Source organism: Mustela erminea, chromosome 2 (genome assembly GCF_009829155.1).
Source record: "Mustela erminea isolate mMusErm1 chromosome 2, mMusErm1.Pri, whole genome shotgun sequence".
Taxonomy (NCBI): domain Eukaryota; kingdom Metazoa; phylum Chordata; class Mammalia; order Carnivora; family Mustelidae; genus Mustela; species Mustela erminea.
In genome coordinates, this window is record NC_045615.1 from 151,998,251 (window position 1) to 152,013,159 (window position 14,909).

A 14,909-nucleotide genomic window follows, 5' to 3' on the forward strand; every position below is an offset into this window, starting at 1 on the left:
AGGTATTAATATGAAAACAAGAATGAAAATTTTTAAATTTAATAGAAATGCAGCTATTAAAAATTCAGCTTCAGATATTTGGTAACTTTTAACCTATTTGTAGGTTAGATGAGGTTTAAATTACAAAGCAAATGTGCTTATCTACTCTAACATTTCCTTGACATCAAAATGTTTATCATTCAATAAAGTAGCCCATGGTGCATAATTCCAAGGAAGAGAATGAAAGCTAAAAGCTCTAAACATTTCTGAGTTCAAAAATCTCTAGAAAATAGAAATTGATGCAAGGATTAAGTAATAGCAATTAATGGGGGGGGTGGCTAGGAGCAACCCAGGGCAGTGAGAATGAGGGAAAATGGAGTTGGGCATGAAGAATGGTAAGTAATGCAAAGTGATGCATTTCTGGGCCAGCCACTGCTTCATGAGGAGCTATGAATAGACACATCTGCCTCTTCAGTAGAAGCATCTGCACAACCATGCAGAATATCTCTAGAAAGTTGTAAGGGGAAAAAAAATGTGCCTTAGAACATTTCAGTGGAAGAGGAACAAAAGTAGTATAAATCTTCATGGGTTCTGCCCATCTCTTGTTTCCTGCTGCTTAAAGTTGCCCCTCTAGAACTCACCCCCTCATATATCTGGGTTGCATCCTTCTCCTTTGCAATCTCTTGAGAAGTATAATGCCAAGCCCCAAGTATGGCCAGTAGTATGCAGTTCAACCATACAAGCGCACAAGGAGTAAGTCAACCATGAAGAAGAGCAAGAAGAGAGCAAGAAGTCAACTACATTCATTCCTTTACATTCTTTTTTCTTTTTGCTCCTCTATTTAAATAACTTCTACTGCCCTGTCTTCAAGTTCACTAATCCTTTTTTCCACTTGATCTACTGTGCTATTGAACTCTCTATTAATTTCTCAGTTCAGTTACTGTATTCTTCACCTCTAGATTTCTGTTTGTTACTTTATTTCCTATCTCTTTGTTGAAATTCTCAGTTTGACCATGCAGTGCTTGTCCTGATCTCAGTGAGCATTACAGCATTTATTTTGAACTCTATTGGGTAACTCACTTATTTCCATTTCATTAACATTAGTTTCTGGAGATTTATTCTTTTGTTCGGAATATATTCCTATTTCCTCATTTTCCTGGATTCTTTATGTTGATTTCATAAGAATAGCCACCTTCCAGTCATAATAGACTGGTCTCAAGTAAGATATGAACTTTGTCAATCAACCTGGCCTAAGTTCCTCTCAAACTTTTGTGATCATCTGAGTCACCATCTTTTTCTTAGTGGTCTCCAGTAGCTGAGAGTGCACCAGAACCCATCAGTATCCAGTATCCCCAGCTGCAAGATTGTGGCTGATCAGAAATCAGACCCTCAGGCTACAGTTAGTAAAGTTAACAGGAAAGTCCCTTCCAGAAAAGACTGGGAGATCAATATTTCTGTCTGCTCCCTCTGTGCTGAATCTTGGTGGGGATAGCCATGGTGAGTGCTAGTTTGTCCATTGAGAACTACTTGTTTTTTATAGATCTATGTGTCTAATAGACATTGGCTTCATTAGCTTTCAGAGGTAGATGTTTTGGGAGATTACTTTGTGTGGGAGCCTTGAAAGTTGAGGTGGCAAATGTGCAGATCAAACTCTTTGCTTCTCAAAAGAAGGAGGGAGTTGGAGATTCCCTCCCATTTTTGGCATTGACAGGGTGGGTTTTGTGGCAAGAGTACATTTCCATACTTTCCTACTTCTTTCAATGTGGGTGCTTTCTCTTTCACCTAATGTGTAGGACTCAGCTAGTTTCTGGATTTCTCTCAGAGAGAACTACTCCATGTGTAGCTGTATATTCAATGTGTCCACAGGAAGAGGGAAATTCAAGAACCTATGTCACAGCTTGGTCCAGAGTCTATTGCTATTAATTTAAATTATCTTAGTTTTCTTATTTACTTGGTATTTAATTATAAAATTATTTAGGTTTTATAATTTTCATTGAATTTATAATTATTAGGATTTATATTTGATCTATATATTTATGTGGTATTAAATAATTAAATAATTTGTATCCACACTAGGAATCCAAGAGAATTGTAGTATTTTTTCTAAAAGTGTTTCATATCTTATTTCAGCTTAAAATATGCTGTAATAAACCATTGCCAGGTTAATTTTTCTAAACCATAGTTCCAATTATGTTATTCTCTGATATAAAATCATTATTTATCACTGACCATAAAATTAAGCTCAAATTTATGAATCTGGCATTCCTGTATATAATCTCCTTTATTGCACAAGGATTCATCTTTGTTTTCTAAACTTCACCTCACCATATATGCACACAGACACAACATATTCATCCTGTCTTCTTTTGTATTTTTTCTTTGGCCACAATTGTCTCATGACCAATACCATCCATACATTAAAATCCATATACCTTGCCTGGTTCTCCAAGCACTTGGACCTGACACTACATTAGATGCCCTGTGACATTTTGTACATACTAGTCTCATGGCATTTAGCATGTATGCTTTATATTATGGTTGCTTATGTATATACTTTAACAGGTCATCTTATTTTCATCTGTGCATTCTTTAATGGGTGTATATTGGTATTTTTAACAGGTTATCTGTTCAATAAATTCTTGTTAAGCTAATGTAAGACCTGAACAAAATTAGCTGCTCACACATTTAAAAATGCCTATGTACTGTGAAAGTAATCACCATGAAATTATTGATGGCTGAAAATGAGGCAAGTAAGGAAAGCTCCAGAAGAGTGAATTTGGGTGTAATTTGTTGAATACCTAGCAAATAATGACCTTCTAAATGCAGGATTTTTATAAGGTAATGGCAAGCACTGGAATCTAGACTTGTATGTTGTTATTGATTAAAATGACTGATGAAGTAGAGAAAAAAACAAATAACAACTGAAATAGTTCTTTGTTGGATACCAATTAACTGCTAATCTGTTTTCTCTAATAGGCCACTATTAGAGGAAATGATAAAATTAGCTATACACATAAGAAACATTTATTGCCTACATATTACTTTTGCCCTGAGACCAGTGCAATTCAGCAATCTTGTACAATAAAATTGTTCACAAAACAGTTTCAAATCACATAAGCTTTTAACGAAATGTACTTGAAATAAAGTTTTTAAAAATACTTTAAAATCCTAAACATTTAAGGAGGTAAAAAAAAAAAAAATCTGCTTCTTCAAATGGTGTTAGAATACTCTGATTTTTTCTTTTAAACTGAATTGCTTTCTGCATCTAGAACACTATCTAAATCCCTGCTGACTTATCCTTACACTTTCAGCAGGATTTCTTTGCTCCTGGGCACCAGACAGTCTTAATAATGGCAAATCCTTTCAGTCCCTGGTTGGTGCAGGTAGGGCTTTGACTGACAAGGTAATAAAAGTGTTAATGAGACAGTGGCCCAGTCAGAGATCAATAGTTGCCAATAAGAAAAACAATTCTGATACTTAATTTTGTAGAATTCCTTTAGTTAAAAATCTTTTGCATCAAAATGGAGACTTTCTATTTCATAAGAGATGACTTTTTTCAAGTCTCCAGCAAAGCTGTCATACACATTGCTTTAAAGCATAACCATGCCTAGAATGGATATTGTTCATACAATCATGCCTGAATTCCTTTGCTTGCCATTCACAGATCTGGTGGTCTTCAGATAGTGTGTTGTCACAAAAGACTGCAGTCAAAATGAAACTTTTATCTCCTTTACTCAGCAGTTGGGAGACCTAGGGCAAGTTTCTAAACTTCTCTGAGCCTCAGATCCTACATCTGTCAAAAGACTTTACAAATACCTTCCCTGCAAAGCACTCATGAAGGCTAAGTGATGTGAAATATGTAAAGAAGTGAATAGAGTGACACATAGAAGACATTTCAGAAATGAAAGTATTATTACCTTTAAATGCATATATTTTTCTCTCAGTGAAGACTGGTTTTAAACTTTAAGATTGTTTATTGTTTCTTTTATCTTGGGAATCCATGATATATTGAATTAATAGGCCCACCATTGGATTCAGGAAATGTAAATAGATATATATGATTGTTTTATGGTGTTTGTTTTCACTTGATCTTTGTTCAATTTTTATTTCATTTCCTACTTTTATATTGATTAGCATTTGCTTCATAACAAACTATTTCCAAAATTAGTGGCCTAAATAATAAACATTTATTATTTCTTACCATTCTATGGGTCTGCTGGGTGTACTTTTGGTCTAGGCCATCCTAGCTGGAGTAGAATGGTATAAGATGACCTCTTTCATATCTAGCAGTTGGTTTATTGTCATGAAAGGCCACAGAGATAATTTGGCCTTGTGTAGCTCATCACCTAGCTGACTAACCCAGGTTATAGGCATGCTATAGTCACAGCCGTCCCAACAGAAGCAAGAAAAGAAAAGCCCAGCGAGCTGGACTTTTTAAGTCAGCTTCTGTCACAACTAATATCATCTTATTGATCAAAGTAAGTCACATTGTCAAATCAAGGGCAAGAGCATGAAGGACTACCTCTGAGCACACAAACAGAGGTGAATTGTTGAGGCCATTTCTGCAAAAAGCTACCATACTCCCACACTCTCTTGACTCAGATGTCCTCAAGAAACATGTACATTTTCCTCCAGAAGAATAATTTCACTCATATATAATATTATCAGATTAAATATATCAAAAGTTCTTAATATACCCTCATATTTTGTATTTGCACTGAGTGTCTGATTAGCTTTTAATTATACATAGTGCTGAGAAAGCATATTTGGAAAAAAAAATAGACTCCTTATACTATAGATCACATTTGTTGGAGGCTTTTTGACCATGGAAAAAATGTGAGTTTTATCTCTGTTTAGAAATCACGGCTTTTCCCTTCCTTTCCTTCTTTCTTTCCCTTTCCTTCTTTCTTTCCCTTTCTTTCTTTCTTTCTTTCTTTCTTTCATATATTACTCTTGGGTTAATTATATTTTTTCAGTTTTTGAAGGGAAGTCGAACCTACCTCAGAATCTGAGTTGTTCATACATCTATGTATTGTACCTTGTTTTTATTTGTCAGTTTTCTTCTACATGATATGTCCTTAGAACAAAAAGTATGCCATCTTCAAAAGAGCAAAAAGGACAGGGGAACTGTATTGGTCAACTCAGGCTGCCATAAAAAAATACCATAGACTCTGTGGCTTAAATTACAGGAATATATTTCTCATAGTTCTGGAGATTGGCAAGTCCAAAATTTGAATGCCAGCTGCCTGAGGTTCATGGTGAGAACGCTCTTCCTGTCCTGTAGATGACTGCCATTGTCCTGTGTCCTCACATGGCAGAGAGAGAGAGCATATGCTGGGGTCTGTTCTCATAAGGACACTAATGATATCATTATCAGGGCACCACCATTATGAACTCATATAATCTTTACTGCTTCTTCATAGGTCCTGTCACCAAATACAGTCACACTGGGAGTTAGAGCTTCACAAAAGAATTTGAGAGTGAAAGAAGGACATAATTCAGTCCACAGCAGACGACAACTGCCATCTTTTCAAGCCAGACAGCAAGACTAATCCTAATGCCAGATTTTCCTGTTATGACTTAAAAACTGATGGTTCTCACATCCTTAGTTAGGTCATAGTTCTCTAAACTGTAAATTATCATATACTTATTGATTTTGAAACTGTGTAGTGTAGACTCTGCTTTAAGGATCATCTCTGAGAGAAAAGATAAGAGGATTCTTCATCAGTGCTAGGAAACTGGGGATGTGCAATCCAGACATTTCTAAGGGCAAAAAGGGAGAAAGCTTCATTTGTTTCTGATTCCTTCCTATTTTTTCCTTCTATACTCCCATCCTCAGCATATTCTGGAATATGAAACAAATTGTAGAAATTGAAATTTTCCTATTGGTTTTGTACTTATTCATTTATTATTTTATTCAAAATATGTATTGAGTGTTCACTAGTGTCAGACATTGTATTATAACTAGGTGTGAAAATAACATTTATTTGGTCTTTCCATAAATGTTAAACAAGCACCTAATATATGCTAGACATCTGTGACTAAACAGAAAAAGATTCCTTTCTTCCTGGAGTTTATATTCTATGGGAGAAAAACACACAATAAATAATCAATTTTAAAAGTTTAATTATATACATATTAGAAGTTGATAGGTGTCAATAATTATTACAACAAGGTAAGAAGGTAGGAAGTGAAAGGAACGGAGTATGAGCTACAAAAATAACTAGTGTAGTATGCCTCAATGAGAATGTGAAATTTGGGCCAACGAAGATTAAAAGAAGATGAGAATGTTAGATGACCAGACATCTGGGGATAGAACATTCCAAGCAGAGAGAACAACTAGAGCAAAAACTTTAAATCTGGAATGTGCCTACAAAGTTTCAGAAACAACAAAGAAGCCACTGGGGTTGGATCAGGGTGAGCAAAAGAAAGAGAAAATCATGGTTAAGGGGTCATATCATGTAAGACCTATAAACCACTATAAAGTGTACATTGGAGAGTCATTTCAGCATTCTGAAAACTGGAATGACATGTTCTGATTCACTGTTAAAGCATTGTCTTTAGATTTAAATATTATAAGCAAAATATAATTGCATTTTGGTTTTTAATTCTGTGTTATCAATCTTTAGGTGAAAAGTTTGTCTTGTTCATTTTGATTATAAATTTGGATTTATTGCTACCACCTTATTTTGTAGTCTTCATTTGTCCTTTTTTTCTCTTTGTAGTTGTTTTTTTTCTTTCTTCTTTTAAACTGATTTCTCCCCTCATGTGTGTATTTCTATTTTTTTTAAATAAATTGCAATAATTTTATTCTTTTAGTCATTTCTCCAGAAATTTTAGTATGCTTATTTAACCTTATTGGTTTTAGCTTTATCTCCCTTCTGAATAGTATAATGACCTTAGGATGTTTGACTTCAATAACTATACTTTTTCCTTGCTTATATGAAATTATTGGATAAGGTTTAATTTCTGTCTTAAGATTTTTATCTTCACTAATTAGACAGTATTATTATTGTTTTATATATTCGTTGTTTGGATTTTTCCACAGGTTTTCCATTGTTTTACCTACTGAAATTTCATGAATTTAAGATCTTTTCACAATGATCATTTCCCCTCTTCTTAAAGAATAATCTTTTAGAAATTCTTCTAGTTAAAAGCTATTGTTAGTTAAGTTTCAGTTTTCATTTGCCTGAAAAAGTATTTCACTCTTATTCTGTAAAATAAGATTCTGTTCAGTGTGGAATCCCAGATTAACAGATATTGCCTTTCCTATTTTGGCTCTATCTTTCTACTATCATTTGACTTCCATTGCTGTTATTTAAAGTCAGCTGTCATTTAAACTGTCATTCTTTCATATATAAAGGTTGCCTTTCCTCTGGTTGCTTTTACATAAGTTTCATTGTAAAGAATTGTATTTTTAAATGTCCTAATAAAATCACTGCATTTCTGCAATAATCCTATAGGCCAGGATTCTAATAATATATTGTTTGATACTATTGCTAATAGCATATGTAGGATTTTTGCTTCATATTAGGAGGCATTTGTTTTACCCTTTGCACAGAATAATCTGTAATCCCCACATCTGGCTTCTTCTTGCCAATCAGACATTCTCCACTGGACCTTCATTTTCCAAGCATTCTAAAAAGAACCTCTTTCACTCTCAATAGCATCACCCTGTTTACATTTCTTGCAACTCTCTTTACTAACAGTGTCCTGCCAATATGTTTGCTAAAGTGTCACTTCTATACCACTCCCCCCCTCAGTTTCTAAATCTGTAGGAGTGCAGAAAATTCTCAGTGAGCCCTCTTTGTCCCCCACAAAAAGGGCGAGAGAGTTCTAAGTTTCTATGTCCTAGCAGCTCAGAGAAAATCAAGAGTCTTTCAGGTTATTGGATTACCATTTTTTATCATTTCTTTTTACTGGGACTGGAAAGTATGCATATCAGTATATGTCACCATGCTGCCTGGGTCATAGTTCCTTACTTTGCCATGATTATGTTAAAAACAAATGCCCTAATTAATGTAGTGTATCTATATATATTGGCAGTGTTCATTTTACATTGTTAAATAACAACAGAATAACATAAATAGTATGACCCTATTTTTCACAGAATATAAAAATATTTGCATGCTCAGATATTTTTTTACACATATCAAGCTAAAACTGTTTAGAGATAGTAGTATAGGACTAGAGAGGGAGAATTTTAGTTTATTGTAATTTCACCCCAAAAGTTTTAAGCAAATTTATTACTTTAACTTCCTTTTCTGTTTTAGTAAATTTTGAAGCCAGACATTCCCCCAAGGATTCCGCTAACCAAATCTTATACATTAGCTTAAAAATAAAACAAACAGAAAATTACCTAAAAATCTCAACTTTCTTTCTTACTCTAATTTTGGAACTCCATATTTAACTTTCTGTTACTTACAGAAATAAGACACTGAGCTCCCAGCTTTTATTAAACTTTTTCAAAATTCCATTCATTTCTCCAAAATACAACTTCCTATCAGCATCAGTGTTTTGTAAAAGCTTTAGCTACCTCATTAATTGGCAAAAACCAGAATCAAGGGTAGCCCTTATTGGCACATGCAATCAAGGGAGTTAGCATAACTTTACTTTCAAGACCTTCAAGCCATAATGCCCAGAAATCTGAGAAAGCACTGTTCCAGGCTCCCATCAGTTTGATACCAAACAATGAAATGTATAGCGCAAAAAGAACCTAACTGCACATTTGCTCTGAAAAAGGTCATAAAGAAAGAGTATCCATAAAAAGAGGTCTATATAACTGAATTTCATGAGGGTACAAGAATACATTCTTTTTATGAGAAATTCTTATGCCTTGGAGCCCAGTTGTAAGTGACTATATTTCAACTCTTTCAACTCGTATTACTGGGGAAAAAAATAAAAGATGGATTACTCTCTGATCTAACAAAACTCAAATGGCTAGCAGATTGAGCTCTGATATCTCTGCTCCATTTTTTGAAATATCTGCAATGCAAATAACTGTTCAAGATTCCTTTGGCTACACTAACATTTATGTGTGTCACGCCAAATAAAATAGCTATTTATGTGCTTAAAGGAGAGCATTTCTTGTTCTGTATGTACACACCTGGGCTCACTTCCCTTGAGAAGATGCCTTAACAGTGCTAGTATAACAAGACAATAACAGCAGAATAATAGAGATTTATAGTGATTGTCCAGAAGTCAACAGGGGATGGCTCGCACAGTGAGCATAACCATAACAAGTGTCAGTTTTTTCAAGCAGAAAACAAAAGCAGAGCTGTTTGATGCAATCTAATGTTTCACCCACAAAGCCACACTGAATCTACAGGCTAATCATAGCTTGCTCTTGTTCCCAGAATGAAAAAGAAAAGTTATAAAATATTAAACTGTAAACCCTATAACCCAAATTGCATGTAAAACTCTCATTTTTCAATGATAATTTTATGGATTTTCATTACTAAAGATCTTTCCTAAAAGTCCAAACTAGGCCACAGATTGTTTTGCTTGACCTACACAGGAACAAGAAAATCGGAACATTTCCACATTTAAAGGTCTAGATTTCCAGCTTCTTTGAATTATCAGAGGATTTAGCAAATTTGGAATGACACTCCTGCATGGTAACAATCAGATCAGCTGAATAACAGCTGCCCTTTCTGTTAGGCATTTCTTCTCTAACTGAGCACATACCCTACTACTCCCTATTGTCTTTCATCTCCTAAACTTTTATAATTTATAAACAGTCATTACTTGTCTGACACTTCTCTGGCATTTGAGTTTGCATTTCCCAGTATATATAAATCTTATCTATTCCTGCTCCAGAGTCAGGCTTTATCATCAAGGATTTCATATCCCAGGAAAAGCTTTGAAATAGACATTATGGTATGATAGAATTTGCAAGACAGACTAGCTGAGCTTCAAACATGGCTTACCCATGGAAACTAAGAAATACCTTTAGAAGGAAACTCCAAAGAAGAGGATAAAGGATTTACTCTTCATAAGGAATAAATTTTCCAACCTTTGAATCTGGAAGAGAATGCATGATGACACAATGGAAAATCCAGAGCCCAGTGTTAGCCCTGACTCTGTTTTGGGCAGATTATCTTACCTATCTGAGTTTCAGTTTCCTCATCCCAAAGGTAAAGGAATTGTGACCACTGATAATAAAGGAGTATAACTTCCAACTATTGGTTTCAATATAAACCCCAAACAAAGGGGAAAGGACTTTATCTTAAGACTTCCTGGCTCCAGAGGGCAAGTGTAGAAGGAGCAAACATGTTTATTACCTACTTTAGTTGTTTGGCAGCCTTTATAAAATGAAAATTATATTTAATCAGTATTCACCAATAAAATAATAATTTCTTCTTTGCTTTAATCATCTTGAATCCTCACCAGCTAGCACAAGGAAACGTACAAGAAGACATGTGCAAGAAGATCTGAAGGAATGACCCAAAGTATCTAGGTTTCTGCTGTTGAAAGAAAATTTTTCACAGACAAGTTCATGATCTAATGGGCCTTAATTCAGTCATTCATGAATCCAGTCTAGTAGAGAGAAAGGAGGTTCAAAGGACTGTTTAAGCTGAGTTTTTTTTTTGTTTGTTTTTTTGTTTTTTTGTTTTTTTTTTTAGAAGGGGTGGGGAGGAGCAGAGGGAGAAAAAGAGAGAGCACCTTATGCAAACTCCTTGCATATCACAGAGCCTAACTCAGGGCTCAATCTCATGACATTGAGATCATGGCCTGAGCAGAAATCAAGAATCAGGTGCTTAACCAACTGAACCACCCAGGGACCCCAGGCTGAGATATTTTGTAGATCAAATGGAGCAGGAACAAGAAAGTTATATATCCTGGCAATCTGGGGATTGGTTAAAGCAGGGCTACTTTCCTTGTAGAAACAAAAGGAAATCTTAGAGTTAGGTTAAGTAATTTGAACTGAGCAAGCAAGTGCTGATTGGGTGACTTTTCCTTTCCTTTCCTAGGAGAGCCAAGCATAGAAATTTAGTTGTTTCCATTTGCTTAGAATAAGTGATTTCATCTTGGGTCTAGTCTAAAGCACTTTAACACTGGGATTACTCTGATGATTATAGATATTCCAGTCACGATTTTCTAAAACCATGGTGATGGCTATGGCTTATTGACTCTCTACTAAAGTTTCTGGCAGGTGCTTCATGTGCATCATCTTATTTAATTTAGATCACCATTTCATTAACACAGGAACCGTTCACTTCCAAGCATCTGTATATGTTCCCTCTCAAATGACATTTTCAATGCCATATTATGGAGGTTTAATCAATGAAGTTTCAGAAATGGGAAAACATAAATCCAGAATGGGACAAAAAGCCTTCCTACTGCATTGATTGCCTAACCAAAATCTTAGTGAGAGTTTATAGACTTAAGGGTTCACATCCACCCATTCCATTAGCCTTTTACTTCCTACAGTCTTTAATTGCTTTTCTGTCAACATATACTTCTTGCTTTGGGGATACACAAAGATACACATAATACTTGTAAATCCTAAGATTTAAAATTTATTTAAAAAGTAAACTTTGCTCTCTTAGGGGTGCCTGGGTGGTTCAGTCAGTTAAGCATCTGCCTTCAGCTCAGGTCATGATCCCAAGGTCCTGGGATCTAATCACATCAGGCTCCCTGCTTAACAGAGAATATGCTTCTCCCTCTGCCTCTCCCCAGGCTTGTGTAATCTCTCTCTTTCTCTCTCTATCTCTCTTTCATTCACTCTCTCTCTCAAATAAATAAATAAAATCTTTAAAAAAAAAACACTTTGTTATCTTATTTCCAACTTGTCTGTCTCTCTCTCTCTCACTCTCTCTGTATATATATGTGTGTATATATATACACATATATATATAATATGTTAATATTTAGTTGGGATTCTGTTCAAAATCACTTGAAATATAAAAGAAATCAATTAGAAGAGAAATTGTTATTTCAATTAACCTAATGTTCCTTAAAGAAATCACTTAAAAATATAAAGCCTCAGTTTTGTTATCTACAGCAGGGATTGGCAAATATTTACTGTTAAGGGCCAGACGGTAAATATTTGGACCTTGCATACTCTATGAGCTCTATTGCAATTATTCACTTCTTCCACAGAAGCATGAAAGCAGCCATAGACAACAGATAGATGAATGAGTATAGCTGTGTTCCAAAAAGACTTTATGGAAACTTTAATCTTATGTAATTTGCACATATTATGGAATATAATTGTTCTTTTGATTATTTTCCCCAAGAATTTAAGAATGTAAAAAACATTCTGAACTCACTGGATACAAAGCCTATCCATACACAGACTACATTTGCCCTGTAAGACAAATATGTATGATATGACCATATCAAGCTGTAGTTTGCTGACCCTTTAAATAAAGAACAGAGATCAAAAGAATTAGCTTAGAAAGTTAATCGTGAAGTGTATGAATATTAACCTATGTAAACTACATAGTGTCATAGTGTAGTAGACCCTCGATAGATATCATTAGTATCTATTTATTATAAATAATCTTTTTTGTTTAATCCATATTCTTTTATAATAGTTTTTTAATCTTAAGAGCCAATAAGTACCAGGTTAGGATTTATCATTTTAATGGAATTAGAAAAATAAAATCCAAGATGTTTCACTATTGTTAATCACAATAAAGACTACATTAGCAAAGTGGTTTTTCTATAGTTCCAGCTTAGACAGCTGTCAACATCATTTTTATAGTAGTTCCATGAAATTGTTTCCTAAATATCTTCAGTATTCATAGTACAACTTTCCTAAGTCATCATGAATTGTCACAGTGAAGAGAAAGTTAACCTCAGAATTTCACAAATATTTAAAATCCCAAAAGGAATATCAAAATCCATGGCTATCCAAATAACATATTTAAAAGGAAAGTTATAGTAAGCTAAAACCCATTATATTTTATCAATAATATATATTACTGTACTCAGTGAGTCAGAGTATTGAAAGATCTCTAAGATGGTCATATACACCAGAGCGAGCTGAGACACAGTATTAATGTTCTTAATCCTTCACGTGATAAGCATAATCAGCAGTGAATGTTAGAAGTTTCTCTGTAAAGAACATTTCAAGAGCCTAGATATCCATCAACAGATAAATGGATAAAGAAGATGTGATACACACACACACACACACATACACACACACGGAGACTACTATTCAGCCATTAAAAAAAATGAAATCTTGCTCTTTGCAACAATGTGGATGGAACTAGAGGGTATGATTCTAAGCAAAATAAATCAACCAGAGAAAGACAACTATCATGTGATCTCTCTGATACAAGGAATTTGAGAGGCAGACTGGAGGGTGGAGGGGGAAGGGAGGGAAAAATAAAGCAAGATGGTACCAGGGAGAGAGACAAACCATAAGAGACTCTTAATCTCAGGAAACAAGCTAAGGGTTGCTGGAGGAGAGAGAGGTGGGAAGAATAGGGTGGCTGGATGATGGACATAGCATATGTGCTATGATGAGTGCTGTGAGTTGTGTAAGACTGGTGATTCACAGACCTATAACTCTGAAACAAATAATATACTATATGCTAATGAAAAATAATTTTAAAAATAATTTTGAAAAAGAATGATTTCCAGCAAATCAACTTTATAATCACTAAACGAAGAAATTCCATTGTTTTTACATGTGTGAGAATACATACTTCTCTGTTGTTACTGTCAAATTTATAGATGACACAAAGCTGGTTAAAGAGGATATATATTAGAAGGAACAACCAAGATGACAAAATATACAAGCTGTCATTTGGGACTGAAAACTGCAAGAAGAAATTTAAAAGAGATGCAACTAGCAGGTAAGAAAAAGCTGCCCTACTCAGCTCAAACCTGGTCAGATCTTTCCAGGAATTGTGTTCAATTATTGGTAAGATGCTCTATGAAGAATCCACAGATACTGAACCATAATCAGGTCAATGCAAAGTAAAGCAGTTTTGATAAGAGGACTTAAGACTATAACATGATCAGGATGGTTAAATGAAATGAAAATTTCTTTTTTAATGAGAAACAGATGGAAAAGGATAATCATCTTCAAAAAGCAGAAAACCTCCCATGTCCATCTGTTCTGTTTACTCTAAATGTCCAAAAAGAAAAGATGAGTCCAGGCCACAACCTGGGTATTACAAGGAGGCCAACATAAGAAAAAGTACTTAACAGACAGAACCATGAAAGATAGAATGAGCTGCCTTAGAAGATGGACTCTGCCTTTCTGCAGGTGTACATCTTGAATGGGATTAATATTTTATGGTAATATCATAAGGGAGATTCAAATATCCCAGTGATGATTTGATCAAAATACTGACAAAGAATGATTATAACCTTCGCAGTCCCTATTTCTATTTCTAAAAAGATCTTGAGTTGGTGCATTGTCTGTGCTGAAGGTTTCTAAACAACATATTCCACAGATAATTTTCTAACCTAGGAAAAGGATCATCCTAGAATCTAAGAAATTAATTACAATACTTGATCATCCTGAAAAAGGGATTATAGATGAGAAAATTCTCCTAACATCAAGAGAATGTGGTACTGGCACAAAAATAGGCACATAGATAAATAGAACAGAATAGAGAGCCCAGAAATAAACCCATATTAATCTGGTCAATTAATCTAAAAAAAAAAACAAAAACAAAAACAAAAAAGGCAAGAATATACAATGAAGAAAGGACAGTCTCTTCAACAAATGGTGCCAGGAAAACTGGACAGCTACATGCAGAAGAATTAAACTGGACCACATTCTTACACCATACAGAAAAATAAACTCAAAATGGATTAAAGACCTAAATATGATGCCTGAAACCATAAAACTTCTGGAAGAAAACATGGGTAGTAATTTCTTTGGTGTTGGCTGCAGAAATATTTTTCTACACATTTCCTCAGGCAAGGGAAGCAAAAGAAAAAATAAACTATTGGGGCAA